General features: G+C 39.5%; 1 protein-coding gene across 4 annotated transcripts in view; it reads left to right on the top strand.

Moving 5' to 3' along the window:
• Nucleotides 1-16,466, top strand: part of ME1 (malic enzyme 1) — a 1,705,192-nt gene that overhangs the window by 958,505 nt on the left and 730,221 nt on the right. The window lies entirely within an intron of this gene.

The following is a 16,466-nucleotide window of genomic DNA, read 5'->3' as shown; positions in this document are numbered from 1 at the left end:
GACACACTGAAATCATTCCCTCAGATGGGTCTGGAGCCGCTGAGCAGGCATCGGCTTCTGAGGGTGTCTTCAGACCTACACAACTATACGTTAAGCATCTTCAGCTTCAAAGACAGACTAAAGCAGGTCTAAAGACAAATAAACAAGTACAGCATTCTCCTACTCAGACTTCCATGCCTGAAAAACAGATGCTGAAAATGGCTGAAAACCTAATTACTTTGATCAGGGGTTCCCATCCCCCTCCAGATAAGAGGCCTAGGCAAGAGACAAGTATGATTCTTCTGATCAGGTTTCTATTTCCTCTGTTTCCTATTCTGAACAGGATTATTCCATGCTTCCCTATGAGGACTCTGATGCTGAAGAATCCATTCCTTCAGCCTCTCCTCCTGAGGATTATTCTTTCGGGGAAACCCTGCATACCATGAGGGAGCATTTCCACTGGGAGAGCCAAGATTATTTTGAATATAAGAAAAGGCTCCGAGACTTTCTGCTACTTCCTCAGCACAGACCCCTTGCTATTCCACCTGTTCTAGACATTGTATATGTATTTTCAGAGTCTGGCCTGTCCCCTGACTCTCTACCCCCTGCACCTGCTAAGCCAGACAGATACTACAGGGTCCCAGATTCTCATAAATTCCTATATAAAAACCCTGCTGCTGACCCAGAAACTATATCTCAGGGTCCCAAAGTGGTCAAAGCTTCCACTGCAAAAAACCCTGTTCCCTCTGATAGGGATTCTAGGGCTCTGGACAGATGGGGAAAAAAGTTTACACTTCTGCTACCTTGGCTGTAAGGGCTTTAAATTGTCAGTTTCATATGCTTAAATATCAGCATATTTGTCACTGCTTAAAACAGAAATTGTTGACAAATACTGAATGTTCAGAGAACAAGGAATTCTAGGATTTATTGCATGCAGCTGAACAAATGGGAAAGCATACTTTGCAATGTGGTTATGATTCACTGGCGGCCTCTTGCAGGGCCGCTGTTACAGGTTCTGTTATTAGAAGGCATGCTTGGTTAAAGGAACAGAATCTACCTGATCATGTTAAAGCAAAATTATTAGATGCTCCATTACAGCATGATACTTTGTTTGGTACTAAAGCAGAAGAAGTGTTACAGCCACCCAGATTTAGCAGGAGCTGGCCTTCTAAAAATTGGTCCTTTCCAGTGTCAGACAGACCACAAAGAGGCAGGTACAGGCATCCCAGAGGCAGATCACAGCCCCAAGGGCTCATACAGGCCTAAACAATGGGGTGCTCCTACCTCCAAAAGCAGAGAAGACGAATCACAACCTTACAGGAAACGGTCCCAATGACTTTCCTCTGCCAGATCCAAGCACTTTTCTTTTGGCAGCCCCCTTAGGGGGAAAACTAGCACTTTTTTCATCAAATAATGGTTACCCAAGACAAATGGGTCTTGAACATAGTGTCCCAAGGCTGCAGGTTCCATTTTCACTCCCTGCCAAGGTAAAAGGTATGCCAGACCTGCCACATAATCAATGGGCAGAGGCACAAATACAAATTACAGCCCTCGTGGACATAAGGGCCATTCAACAAGTACCACAACAAGAGCAAGGGCAAGGATTTTACTCCAGACTTTTCCTAGTGCCCAGAAAGGACAAAACCTGGAGACCAGTACTGGACCTGTCTATACTAAATACATTTCTGGAAGTTCCAAAATTCAGGATGTTGATTCTACAGCAGCTACTACCCATGCTGGGTAAGAAGGCTTGGCTCGTAACTTTGGACCTAAAAGAGGCATACCTGCATGTCCCAATCAGACAATCTTGCAGAAGATACCTCAGATTCATAGCTGGCTCAATGCACTACCAATTCTCTGCACTGTCCTTTGGCTTATCTACTGCACCCAGGGTCTTCACAAAATGCCTGGCACCAGTAATTACGTTTTGCAGACAGAGGAGTTCAAATATATCCCTACTTGGACGACTACCTAATTCAAGCAGAGAACAGACATTCTGCTAAAGCGTCTGGCATTTGTAAAAAGATTACAAATTGGCCTAGGGTACACAGTAAATGAAAAGAAATCAAAACTAGTGCCCTCTCAAGAGATATTCCTGGGTGCAAGCTTAAATACAACTGCCCAGATGGCTTATCTCTTGCCAGACAAACAAAAACAACTGACTTCTTACTTCAAGAAATTGGCAACAAAGACCCACTTATCTGCAAGTAAAATCTTGCAGGCCTTGGGTTTCATGACATCCTGCATTCTACTAATTACATATGCCAGACTGCATATGAGGAAACTACAGTGGTATCTAAAAAGTGTTTGGACTCAGCATTGCCACTGCCTGGAGACAGTAATTACACACATTCCCTACCTGCAACAGGGGTTTCGATGTTGGGCAGAGGCCTGTCACCACAACAAGGGTCTGCCATTCAGTTTGCACACAGCCAGACACACTGACAACGGATGCATCAGATTATGCCTGGGGGGCCCATATGGCAGGAAAATGTATTCAGGGCACATGGCCTGCAAACCAGATGCATCTACACATCAATCAAAAAGAGATGCTAGCTGTTCAAAATGCCCTGACAGCTTTCAAGGATCTACTTCATCCAGGACAGTTACTGATAGACAGACGATACCTACGGTCATGTGGTACATAAACAAGCAGGGAGGTACACATTCCTACCCCTTCTGCAGACAAGCATTGATCTTACGTGACACAGCATTTGACTTATCAAGTTCACCTGCAAGCACAATTCCTGCCAGGAAAAATAAATACTCTGGCAGACGAACTAAGAAGAAACCTCATGGATCCCCACAAATGGAAACTGGATCCACAAGTCTTCAGCATGATAACAAGGAAATGGGGATGCCCAGACATAGCTCTATTTGCCTCCCCTCACAACTGCCAATTGCAGAGATTTTGCACAAGGATTTATCACAAGCAAGCATGGAGAGTGGACGCCCTATCCTTCAGTTGGAAAAATCTAACAGTATATGCCTTTCCTCCACTGCCTCTCCTTCCCAGGGTACTCCTAAACGTCAGACGAGAGAAGCCAAAAATGATACTGATTGCACCAGACTGGCCACGCCAGCACTGGTACCCAGTCCTAAAGAGCTTGTCTCAAGGTCCAGCATGGATATTGCCTCAAGCTTCTGACTTACTGACCCAACAAAACAATCTGATCCTGCACAGCCAACTCAGGACCTTAAATTTGGCAGCATGGCAGATAATGTAGCCATTCAGAACACTCCTCTTTCAAAAGCAGTTATGGATGTTTTCTTGGAGGACAGGAGGCCCAGTACCAGAAAAATGGAAGAGATTCTGTGCTTGGAACCAGGAACAAGGCATTGACACGTGTGTACCAAATATCCCTCAGATTTTACAATACTTAACTGAGATGCTGAACAAAGGCCTTTCTCATCAATTAAGATTCATGCCTCTGCCATTTCAGCCCATTACAATACGGAACCACCTATCTTTTCTCATCCTTTAATAAGGCAGTACCTCAGAGGAGCCAAAAACATTAGGCCTCCAAGGAGAACACCAGTTCCGGCATGGGACCTCAATTATGTTTTGGAAAAACTCACACTGCCTCCTTTCGAGCCAGCTTCAACAGCGGATATAAAATTCTTATCCTGGAAAACAGCTCTGCTCCTAGCAATAACCTCTGCAAGACGAGTCTCGGAGTTGCAAGCACTCATGGTTGTGGAACCTTTTATCATTTTTCATCCAGACAGGGTTTCTCTGAGGACAAACCCATCATTTATGCCTAAGCTGGTGTCCAGTGTGGCCCTCAACCAAACCATTCACTTGCCTACCTTTTATCCAAATCCACAGAACAAGGGTGAGAAAATTCTGCATTCTTTGGACATACACAGGCAGTTGCGCTTCTACTTGGACAGAACTAAAACTTTCAGGAAGACTGAGCAACTTTTAGTGTCATATGCTGCAGGATCACAAGGAAGGGCTATCTCAAAACAGACTATTTCTAAATGGATAGGCCATTGCATCCGTTTCTGCTATTTTCAGCATGGCAAATCAGTGCCTAAGGGCATTAGGCCTTATTCTACCAGAGCAGCAGCCACTTCAGCAGCTTTCATCAGAGGAGTACCAACCAAAGACATCTTAGAGGCTGCAACTTGGAGTTCAGTGCACACTTTCACAAAGCACTACCACTTACCTCTTTACTCTAAATCCAGAGCAGGCTTTGCCACTGCAGTTCTGCAGGGCCTCATAGCCTCTCCTAATCCTATTTAGCCCACCCACCCATCCTCAACTTTGGTATTCAACCAAAGAGTAATAACTGCAACAGTGAAACACGATGAACATAGTACAGTTGTGTACCTATCATAAATGTAGATGTTCGCGTGTATTCACTGTTGCAGTCCAGGTTACCCACCCACCATCCCCCTTTTCTTTGCTGGGGCTTATCTGTACTTCTCTAGCCTATACAACCTATGTGGTGTATTTGCTTGTAGATGAAGGAAATGTTATTTTTGTGCATGCATACTTACTGGCATATTTTTCAGCCTACCAATTAGGGGGCACGTGACATCTGGGGCAAGAAAAACTGAAGAAAATGGCGTCTGCTGTATATTTTATACTCCTGGCGCACTGACGTCAGGGAAGAGGCGACAGCAACCGACGCCGGACCTAGACTTTGGAATTCTGGCCTACTGAGGGTAGCCTGCCAGCAGGATAACCCAAGAGTAATGACTGCAACAGTGAATACACTCTAACATCTACATTTATGGTAGGTACACAACTGTACTTTCCTGACTTTATCTAACTGGGAAGTTTCAGATGAATAGAGCTAGTTTAGATAAAGGCCTGGGGAGAAAAGCTCCAAGCAAACATGGTTATAAAAAAAGTAAAATAAAATACAAGGAAGGAATACTTAAAGGGAATTATGTACATTTTATCAAATACTTGTACAGTAGCAAGCGTGAATAGCATAGAATAGTTTTTTTTTTTGTTATGCAGGTCACATACATTAATGAACATTAAAAATTGGGAAGCTGCAAAGTTATGAAGCAGACCGTTAGCTGAGCTGTTATTGTACTCTTATAACATTTTTACAATATTGGCATGGTATAACTAAGCAGATAAGGTGACCTCACATTTATAAAGAATGCTTCTAGTTAATGGGTCATGCAGATGGGACTAAAGGTGAGGAGTTGGAGAAGAAAAACAATGGTAGATTTGGGCCGATGGAATGAGTATAAGGATAAAGATTATATAAAAAAAAAATAGGAGAATGGTAGCATAGACGACAAATGGCAGGCAAAGGAAAGTAATTGGGGACATTGAGGGGAATGTTGGCTGAGAATCAAACCGGAGATCATTGGTATTTATATAAAAAAAAAAAAGTTAACTTCATGCAAGCGCATGTCAAATAGCGCAAGAAAAGTCAATGTTCCCAACATTGACATTTCATCAGTCAAACACAACTGCCATCAGCAAAAAAGTCCATCAGTTAACTTTGTCCATAAAGCTGCAGTCAACAAACTTAACTGCTGCCATACAGTTTTCTGTGATGTATGTCATGTCACTTTAGGTCAGGCACACAAAACAGAATCCCCCATGTATTCTTTTCAGCCATATTTTCTATTTATGGTACTGTCTTAATTCCCGTTATGGAGGATTTAATAAATGGACTTGTATTGAGTGTTTTTTACCTTTAGTTCCTGTGCAAATATTGATCTTAAGTGATGCTTCATTTTTAGTGTGTTTTAATAGCTTAATGAGATTTAATGGTATGAATTGTTAATTTTCTAGTTCAATTTCCTTTTTTCCGTGAGCCAGTATGGCTTGCAAAATTTCCTACTTGGATGTGGCCACTGAGAGCAAAAAATTTTGATTTCACAGCCAGGCAGAACCTGTGTGAAAAATGTCAATCCTCTATACCAATTGCCAGACCCTTTGGTAAATCGCAGTCAGTTTTTCACAGTTTTTGTGTTTCTAAACATATGTTGATGCAAAACCTGTTGTGATGACTTTTAAATTGGTTGAGTTGTCTGCTTTTATTTGTGTCTACTTTTGCAGAATATCTCTGATTTTGCCTCACATTAAACTCCTCTCCACAAGTAAGTCTCTTAACCAAACAGTGCTTTGGGACAACTGGAAATTTGGGCTAGGCTCCTCAGTGGTCCCCTGATATTGCAATTCTAGTAACTAGTACCTATGAACCAAAATAGTTATGGTGTAAAGGAAGGAAACTGATTTTGTTAAAAAGGAGCATCCTTCAAAGCCCCCTGGCCTGTGGAAAATATGGCCCCGACCGCAGAATCCTTTATAAACGCATTCTATGAACACCTTAAGGAATGCATGGATCATGCAATCCCAAATAAAACCAAGACCCAATCCTCCAAAGTTAGGCGTCCTGTCTGGTGGACCCCAGCCATAAACAAAAACTATACAATAGAAGGAGGAAGCTACTACATGATAGAGCAAAATCCCAAAAAGGGAAGGCATCTCTGATCAGTATTAGCAAAAAACTACGGGCACTCATAAAATCGTCTAAGGCCAGCGTCGAGAGAAAAATTGCACAGGACACTAAGGATAATCACAAGGCTTTCTTTAGTTATGGTAGGAACCTGGGTGGGAATTCCCAGATATGCTCAGAATTAGTCCAAAATGACAAAAAATACACCAAACCCACAGACATTGCCAACATCCTAGCTGACAGGTTCAGCACAAACCCCCCCCCCCTTCCCCACCAAAAGGGCAAATATCTATCCCAGCAGAGTGCTGCCCCCCTGACATCTCAGATGCGGTAAGAGCCGCCCTCTACAAAGCAAAAAACACAGCATCAATTGGACCATACGGTGTCCCGGGCTGCGTCCTACATGAACTCCAAGAAGAACTAAACCCAAACATAAAACTACTGTTCAGTCTCAGCCTTACTACAGGATATGTACCCAAAGAGTGGCGTACAGCAACAGTGGTCCCTCTCCACAAAGGTGGTGCCTCAACGGATCCTAGAAACTATCGCCCCATAAGCTTGACTAGCTTGGTTTGCAAAGCTATGGAAAGGATCATCATGGACCTCATAAATAAAGATATTGGGGAGCTACAGACACTGGATCCTACCCAGTTTGGCTTTAAGGGCAGATCCTGCCTCTTAAACCTGGTTGATTTCTTTGAAACAGTCACCAAGGCCATTGACGAGGGGAAGGTGGTCCACACAGCCTACCTGGACCTTGCAAAAGCCTTCGATACAATACCCCACTCGGGCATTATAGATAAGCCAGCTTAAATATAAACCCCTATGTCACTAGATGGGTTGCAAACTGGTTCAAGGACAGAACCCACATGGTTAGAATTGCTGGAGCCATGTCAGAGTCCAAACCAGTTACAAGTGGCGTCCCACAAGGCTCAGTCCTGGGACTTCTCTTGTTCGGTATATATTTCTCGGAGGTACAGGCTAACACTTCACCAGACGGTACTCTGGTGCTGCTCTTGAAAAGACCAACAAATCCTGTGGGCTGTCTCAGGCTGTTAGCAAATACGTTGTGTATTTTGTCCTTTTAATTCCTGCGCCCTTGACCTAGACATTAATTCACTTCACTATATGCTATTTGAGTACGAGTCCCAGGAAGTCTGTTGTAGGTTGCCCAGAATCATGTTCACATAGTGTGAGTTTCAAGGGAAGACATGTTTTCTGTTTCGTGTGGTAAATCTGTTTTTTGTGTGCACTTTGTTTAGAAATGATCATTTTTTTCTGTAAAATTTCAAATAGTTTTAAATTGAATCCAAATCTATGTGATTGTAAAAGTAAAGCAGAAAATAGTATGTACACAGAAGTTTGAATATTTGAGAACCAGAGAGAGAGAGGCAAAGGGATGTTGGTATGGCTGGCAGGAACCTGATTCATTACCATGAATAGTGTCCCATTTGTTCACTGTCTCGCTCTGTTGACTCTGGAGGTATGTGCGGCAACAGTACTATAATAGCCATTCATGTAGGTCAGACATATACTGAATGATGTCCGGGCATAGCTATTCCTATTTTTATTGTATAATGACATTGGTACATGGCTAGGGTCTGGGTTATAATGTAAGAATTGCACTACACTGTGATTGGTCACTTAGGAGCTTTACTGTGTTCACCAGACTCCAGCAGTTATTTGTATACAGCATCATAACCACACCCTGATCATGTGTTTAAACACCTTTATTAAATTATCAAGTAAGACATAGTCAAACATGCATTAATATAAAAAACAATCATATTTAACAGGTTTCCAGTTTTATAAATATACATCACATACATTATTTTTATAACTATCAGTCTAATAGTTTCATAGTTTAGTACTAGGCTATCTGCCCTGGGGCATTTGTAAGCCTAGCCATAGTGATGTGGCTTTCACCACCCCATAAAATGGTGCAAAATGCACAGAATAGATTTAGAATACTGTGCCTCTGTCTAGTAGTGACACAGTGAAGGTCCCCTTATATAATAGAATTAGTTTACTGAGCCCCTGTCTAGTAGTGACACAGATGTGACCCCTGGGGGTAAACTTACGATCTCCCATCCATTCATCAAGATTTCTCTTGAAGAGAGTCAGTGAGGTGCTCTGCCTAACATGAACTGGGATCTTGTTCCAGAGCATGGGAAGCCTCTTGGTTATGACTCTATCCCTCCAGCATGTCCTATTCATACTTGTGCCGAGGTTCAAGTCTTTAGCTCTCGTGGTTCTGATGGATTTGGATTTTTTGAGGTGGAGCATGTCATTCAGTTCCTGATTGGACATGGCCTTGTACGTCAGGCAGAGATCACCTCTGAGGCGGTATGCTACCGAATAGAGTTATATAATAATGTTACATAAACTGCTCAATTCCTGTCATCGTTTAAACCTCACTCCTGTTAATCATTGTTCTGCGTGTGTTCTACAGTTTCCATTTATTTCTGTATAATTAATTTGTTCCTTCTCAGATGCGGTAAGAGCCGCCCTCTACAAAGCAAAAAACACAGCATCAATTGGACCATACGGTGTCCCGGGCTGCGTCCTACATGAACTCCAAGAAGAACACAAGTAGTGACACAGATGTGACCCCTGGGGGTAAACTTACGATATCCCATCTGTAAACTGCTCAATTCCTGTCATCGTTTAAACCTCACTCCTGTTAATCATTGTTCTGCGTGTGTTCTACAGTTTCCATTTATTTCTGTATAATTAATTTGTTCCTTCTGTTTTAAAAAGATCCCACATCCAGTTCTTTTATCTCTGTTACAATATTCAGCACTTCAAATATAGTTGGTTTAGACTTTGATTTCCATGTTCTAATTGCTTTTTGGCAGCCACCAGAATTAAACTTAACAAGGCCTTACTATCTTGGCAGTTGAGATCCTGTGTCACTGTACAACAAAGAATCATTTCCTTAGTTACACATATATGCTCATTCGATATCTCTGACAGAGTACTTTGTAGGGACTTTTTGAAGTATATAATAAATAAACGGCCAGCAACAAATGGGGAAATTTCCACTTTTTATTGTAGACAGACTGGTTTCGGCCCCAAAAGAGCCTTTATCAATGTCAAAAAGAAGTGGGTTAAAACTACCCACTTGTAAATAACTAGAGTACCACCAGATAAGCAATGACATACAGTAGCTCAGAAATAATTCATTAAATACACCAGAACTACTGAAAAAGTTTTTTTTTTAAAACAAATACCCTCCACCAATAATAAATAACCCTATCACAACAAATATACATACAAAAGCAAAAATGATGCAGGAAACATTGAAAATTTCCTACAGATGTTCATTTAGACCTGGTGAAAAAAGTCCACCAAGTCTAATTATCCAACCTTTTTCCTTCCTAGTTAACATCTCATGCATCTGGCTTTAATAAGTTTGTGTCCACCTACTTTATCAATGATAGTGAAGAGAAAACAAGCAGTACTATGCACAAGGGTGTGTTTATATAGAGCACTGGTAATGACCTTATTTCTCGTATTACTAAGATGTTCTGAAATGTGTAGCTTCATTGGTCTGGACGTTTGTCCGATATAGAACGCAGAGCAATTACAAGTGGCCAAATAAACAACACAGTCACTACTACAGTTAGTCAACGATTTAATTTCAAAGACCCGTGGTGTATTCTTACTGCTAAACGCCTTGGTTTTTACCACATTTACAAAAGCTACAATGACCACAAGGGAAACATCCCATCAAAGTGGTGCCATCCAGAGTCTGTTGGGACTTAATATTGGGCAGGGAAACACGTTTATATAAACTCAAGTGACCTCCCAAGGTGATGCCTCTTCGAAAAGAAAATACACACCTGTCACCCAAAATTTGTCCAAGATGTTAATCTGCTAATAGAATATCCCAGTGTCTCTGTACGAGATTAACCAATCACTGGGTGTTTCTGCCAAAAGTAGTTATGAACCTAATTTTTGTATAGTCTCCAGATTTATGTTGATTGTATATGTCAACAATTCATGTCTGGGCATTTTGTCAACTTGATTCATAACTGACAAATGGATTGAAGAATACCCTCTTTGCATAAATCTAGTTGTAAGATCAACATTGTAGCATAGTAAATCATCCTCCCTACAACAAATGCTTCGAATACACATGTATTGAGATTTCAGAACATTTCTAATGTGTCTTGGATGATAGCTGGATGCATGTAACAAAGAGTTAGAATGAAGGGGTTTCCTATATACAGAGCTGGTAAGAGTACCATCAGCCTGTTTATTTACCATGACATTTAAAAAAGAGAGATTTTTTGTCATAGTTAACTGTAAAATTGATCCCCCAATGTCGTCATTGAGATGCTCTAAAAATTCCTGCAAGTATGATATCCAATTTCCATATCATCCAGCAGTCATCCATGAAATGCCTCCGTATATCAATTTCTTCCATGAAAATGTTGATAGTCATAAATCATGTGTTCAAAATAATCCATGAATAGTTCAGCATTAATGGGGGCAAAAGAAGCCCCCCATAGCCATACCCTTCATCTGCAGATAACAGATACCATTGAAATAAAAGGATTTCTTCATCAGTACATGCTCAGCTCAACATAATAGGAAGGTGTTGAACCCAGGGCTGTAAAGGGCTAGTTCATTCAGCCAAACATCCAAGGCCATCAAATCAACCCAGTGAAGGGATACTGGTGTATAAAGAAGTTGCATCTAAAGGGCAAAGAAGCCAGCAACATCCAATTATGTGTCACTAATGATGTTTAAAAATTCAGTGGTATCCGTAATTCTGGCCCTTACGGCTGAAAGTGTTTGAGATATTTAGTAGGCTACACCGATATAGGTTCAGTTAATGAACCCCTTTCCTGAAACAATCTGGCGCCCTGGAGGGTCACTCAAACTATTGTGTACTTTAGGGAGTTAAATACAAAAATTGTGGGACTGTCTCCTTAACCTTAAGATAAGTTTTATCATCAGTAATGCCCTCATCAATGGCTGTATCAAGATAATTGTCAATTTCAACTTTAAATCTTACAGTAGGGTCCATTGACATGATCATGTAAAATCTGCCATCCTGAAGTTGTCTATTAGTCTCAGCGTCATATTTAGACCAATCCATAACTACTGTAGTCCCTCCCTTATCCGCCTGAATGATAACCAAATTTTTATTATAAAGATTCTTTAAAGTTGACATTTCCTGCAGATTTAAATTGTTAGGTAACAAAGCATCCTGAAAATCACCACCAAAATGCAACTCCTTCAGTATACATTTTTCAAAAATTTCCACATGTTTGTTCATGGGTGGCATAAAATTAGAACGATGAAACCTGAAACCAGCCTCATTAGAGCCTCTGGTAACATCAGAATGCTTAAAAGCACAATTTAAGATTAAGTAATCTGCAGAAAGACAAGTCTTCCACAAAACTGCTTTCTGAAACAAAAAAGTCAGAGATAAAGTTAAGCCCTTTATTTAATACAACATATTCAAGCTCAGTAACAGCACAGATGAAATATTTGACATTTTATCGACTTAGGTTCCAGAAGTTAACATGCTCTGAAGGGTTAAACCTGAGGTGACATTTAGGTTTGTGTTTACACCCCCCCACCCATTTTCCCTTCCCTCTAAAGGGTCAGGGTCCACCCCCATTACATTCTCATTAGAAAGGCTACGTTTATGTGCTGGTGATATTTGGGCAGTGTCCATTTCTGTGTCTGTATGGGATGACCCTTCATCCCCTGATGTTTCACTGTTTGGTGTCTTTAAAATGGATTTTCTTTTACATTTTTGCCCTGGGGTAAAACCCTCTTCCCCAGCAAATTTAACATTCTTTCTGGGTTCAGACGGTTGACCCTCACTGTAATCCCGACAGTCCCTATTGTATTTACGGATTTTCCGTTCCCTTAATTCTTTCTCAAAATTTAACAAATCACCACTGAGTTTAAGATGTTCCTTATATAGAGGGGAATTTTCAAATTTAGTGGCCTCTTGACAAATTTTGGTAACATCTGAAATAAGACTATCAACTCTACATTCATAAAATGAATGTCGTATTTTAACAAATTCCATGGAGGAATTCTGTTGTGTATTAGACCAAGTGGTGAGCAAAGTGGGGTCCGGTTGGCCCACCAGGGGCCTAATCCTAATTCTTAACCCCTCGGGTATAATACCTTTTTCCATATAAGCTTTGAAAAGCTTAACATGCCACACACGTGACCTTAAAGCTTTCATATTTTTAAAAAGATTATCAAAGAAGGCTTTATAGCTGTCATTTTCCCTAGTTTCAGAATTCCCCACTTGTGTATTGGGCTCTGTTAGTTTCAAAAATGTCAATGATGTCAATGTCCTCCTTATCAGCCAAAAGGCCCCTTAAAATAGTTAAAAGGTCCATGTTATATAACCAATGTCTGTCGTTTGCATAGTGCAGAACACCCAATTACTTTTTAGAGGAAAACTCCTAATGTTGTAACTAGGTGTACGTAAAAGTAGATAGCCCAAATGGTCAATTTGACATAAAACTAATTGAAATTAACAAAAACCCATGTAGGTAGTCGCCAAAATGTAAATCATGATTGAAAAACACCTTAAAAGTTTAAGCAAATTGTTTTTTTTTGTACTAAGGCCTCAATTTTATATAATATCCCCTAAACCTCCATAGAATCTGGACTAATAAAGTACAGCATGTATAACATTAAATACAGGTACGCAATTTCAAAAGTCAAGTGCCTCTACATATGTAACCTTTCTCAAAAATAAGAGCAAAGATGGTGTACAAAAACACATCAACCTTCCATAAATATTAATATCTTGCTTACAATTGGAAAATAAAAAAACAATTGTATAACTGAAACACTTGAAAATATCTTAATATGAAAAAGATATAGTCATGAGGTCACAAAAATGCTTGTAGAAAAAAATCCCATGGTCTGCATAGTCACTAAGCCCCAAGTAAACCACAGTTTAGAAAAGCAAATAGTAATAGTCAAAAGCACTTCAAAAACCATAAACTTTGCTGCAACTTGAAAAATCACAAATGGTGTAAAAACAAATATGTTGCTCAAACCCTTAAGATCTGAAAATATCAAAAAGTGCATGTTCATGAGGTTATATGTCGCCAGTAACAAAAGTCGCATAGGCTGCATAGTCATAAAGGTAAATCAAATGCTGTATCCACGATATAGAAAACCAAGTAACAAAAGTCACATAAGCTGCATAGTCATAAAAGTATATCAAGTGCAGTATCCACAATTTATTTCTGTGTTATTAATTTGTTCCTTCCCTTTTAAAAAGATCCCACATCCAGTTCTTTTATCTCTGTTACAGTATTCAGCACTTCAAATACAGTTGGTTTAGATTTCCATGTTCTACTATTTGCTTTTTTGGCAGCCACCAGAATTAAACTTAAGACCTTACTATCTAGGCAATTGAGATCCTGTGTCACTGTACAACAAAGAATCATTTCCTTACACACTTGCTAACTCGATATTTCTGACAGTTTAATAGCAACCGATGCGCTACATGTTAATGTATCTGTTGCTATTTTGCTATTAAACATATTGAATTTGGACTGTCTGGAGCTTTATTGGTACGCCTTCCAGGGTCTACCTTTGGATTTATTAATGTTTTGTGGAGACCTTGTGCATTTTTTTTCAAATTTCTGACAGAGTACTTTGTAGGGAATTTTTGAAGTCTGTCAATTCATTACAATCCCTGAAAAATATGTTCCCAGTTACTACTTTCTTCCCATCACAGCTCTAGCATTTGTCATCTACATGAGGATAAATTTGGAGTTTGCTTGGGGTATACAAATACCTATGCAAACACGTCTAAGGAAAAATTCTAATCCTTCTAGACTTTGTTACATAGTTGAAAGCCACAAACACGTCCTTCCATTCTTCCTTGCAATTTATTTATCCAATCTCTCTTCCCAGTATTTTCCAGCTTCCCCGATTAATTCTTGTAGCTGTTGTGGAATATGTTATATGTCCTACTAATTACTATTAGTTTTAATAACATTTTTTTGTTCTAGATTCAACTAAAAACTCTACCAGAGCAAGTCTTTCACTGAACAGTCTCCTGTTCCTTTCTCTTTGCTTATATCCTATCAATCCTTGGTAGGGAAGGCAGTCGGTAGCCTGCAGTCCAGATGTCTTCTTAGCCCCATCCTTTTCTATTACCTTTCCATCTCTAGTTATTTGCTCCCAATTCCTTGGTTCCTTTGTCAGTTTTCTCCAGTAAATTCCAGCCCTTCTTGCCCATTCTCTCTATCCCTACTTGCAGTCATCCCCATTGGCAAATTCTCTATTATTGTATTGGCTTAGATTTTAGAGTACTTTCCTGCTACTTTATGAATATAATATTCTGTTTGGCCATTATTCTCCTTGAGGATCTGCAACCAAAATCTGCACTCCTTATTTCTTGAATTCTCCCCTGCTTCATCATCATCCTTTTCCAGTTTGAATTCCAACTTTCTGCATGTGTTTATGTATGAGTCTTAATTGTATAGCTCCAAAATATCCCTTCATATCAGGTAATTCTAAACCTCCTGTTAGTAGGATCAGTTTATCTCACTTTAACCCTTGCCCTCTTCCCCTCTTAGATAAATCCTTTCAACTCTGAATTATTCTTCACAATTTCACATCTGGTTGATAAAAATATGCCTGACCTGTGTATAAAACTAAAAGGACTAACAACATTTTCATTGCTTGTATATTAGTATCCACATCTATAAACAGGAGCTTCCAGTTTCTCAGTTATTGTATTATCCCAGATATCCTTGCTTTTCATAACATAAGCCTGTTTAATTTATACTCCTAGATATTTACAGTGTCCCTATAAATATTGGTATTGCTGAACCAACACTTGTGTGGTTACATAATTTACAGCTGTAGCCTTTGTTTTATCTTCATTAATTTTATATTAAAAAAAGACTTGAAACTGTCTCAAAATGCTGCACAGCACTGAAATGTCCTTTTCTGGATTTATCATGTATAAAATATAGTCTCTAAATAAAGCCAACTTTTCTTGATTAGCATACCAATTCTATCCTTGAATTTCTGCATCCCATATTTTTTGACATTGGTTCTAAATAAATATAAAGCAAATAAAGGAGAAATAGGTCACCCCTGCCTGGTTCTCCTCTGTTTAGAGACAGCTGGTGAGAGAGGAACCCTCCCACTTCAATTCTTGTGTCTGATCCCTCATATATCCTCCAAATTAACCTTATTACATCAGGAAATGCAAATGCTTCTATTCTACTCATACAATTCCCTTTTTTTAAAATACTGTTGAACAAAATCTTCCAGATATTTATCATTTTTCTCTCCTAACTTCCAAACATCCCCAGGAATGCCATCAGTTTTCCTGCAGGTTATACATCTCCATTTTTATCTCATCTCCTCCTATCTTAACTTAAGTTTTGAGTCTCCTCTACCTCTGACCTTGGCAATTTTAATTTTTCCATGATTTTCCATTTGTGATCTTTCTCATGTTCCTATTTTTCCCTGCTTTATACAATTTTTCATAACATTTCTGAAATTACCTGTGCAAGATCCATGCTTACTCTGTTTTAGGCTCCTTAAGCTTTGGCGATGAGCCTAAGTCACTGTGCTGAATATTTTTGTGCTCTGGAGTTATCCAAAAAAAAACAGTTGCTTAACAGTAATCCTTTCTAAATTCATGCACGTTATCCAGATACACTATTATTTTCTCTTTAGTCCTCTATAGCTGTGCCTCTTGTTCTGTGAGATTCCCCTACTTCTGCAATATTATAACCTTTGTCAGCCCCTCAAAATACCTTTTTCTTAACCATATCTTTTTTTTTTATTTCTACCCTATTTTAAACTCCATTTTCATTTTGTCCCACTAACTCGCTATAACATCTGAAGAAATGTTTTCTTCCCTAATAATACTCTTATAATTTCCACTACCACTCCTTAAATTTCTCTCTTTTTAACGGGTGAGGGAAGTGCTAATTTTTCTTCATTAACCTGCAATTCTATCTTAGCTTCTATTGGTGCATGATCTGAAATAGTTATTGGATGTGTTGAAGATGTCAGTAA

The sequence above is a fragment of the Protopterus annectens genome, chromosome 1.part0 (genome assembly GCF_019279795.1).
Source record: "Protopterus annectens isolate FY-2018-M chromosome 1.part0, PAN1.0, whole genome shotgun sequence".
In the NCBI taxonomy this organism is placed as follows: domain Eukaryota; kingdom Metazoa; phylum Chordata; order Ceratodontiformes; family Protopteridae; genus Protopterus; species Protopterus annectens.
The sequence above is the reverse complement of the archived record's forward strand: the minus strand, read 5'-3'. Positions and strand labels throughout refer to the sequence as shown.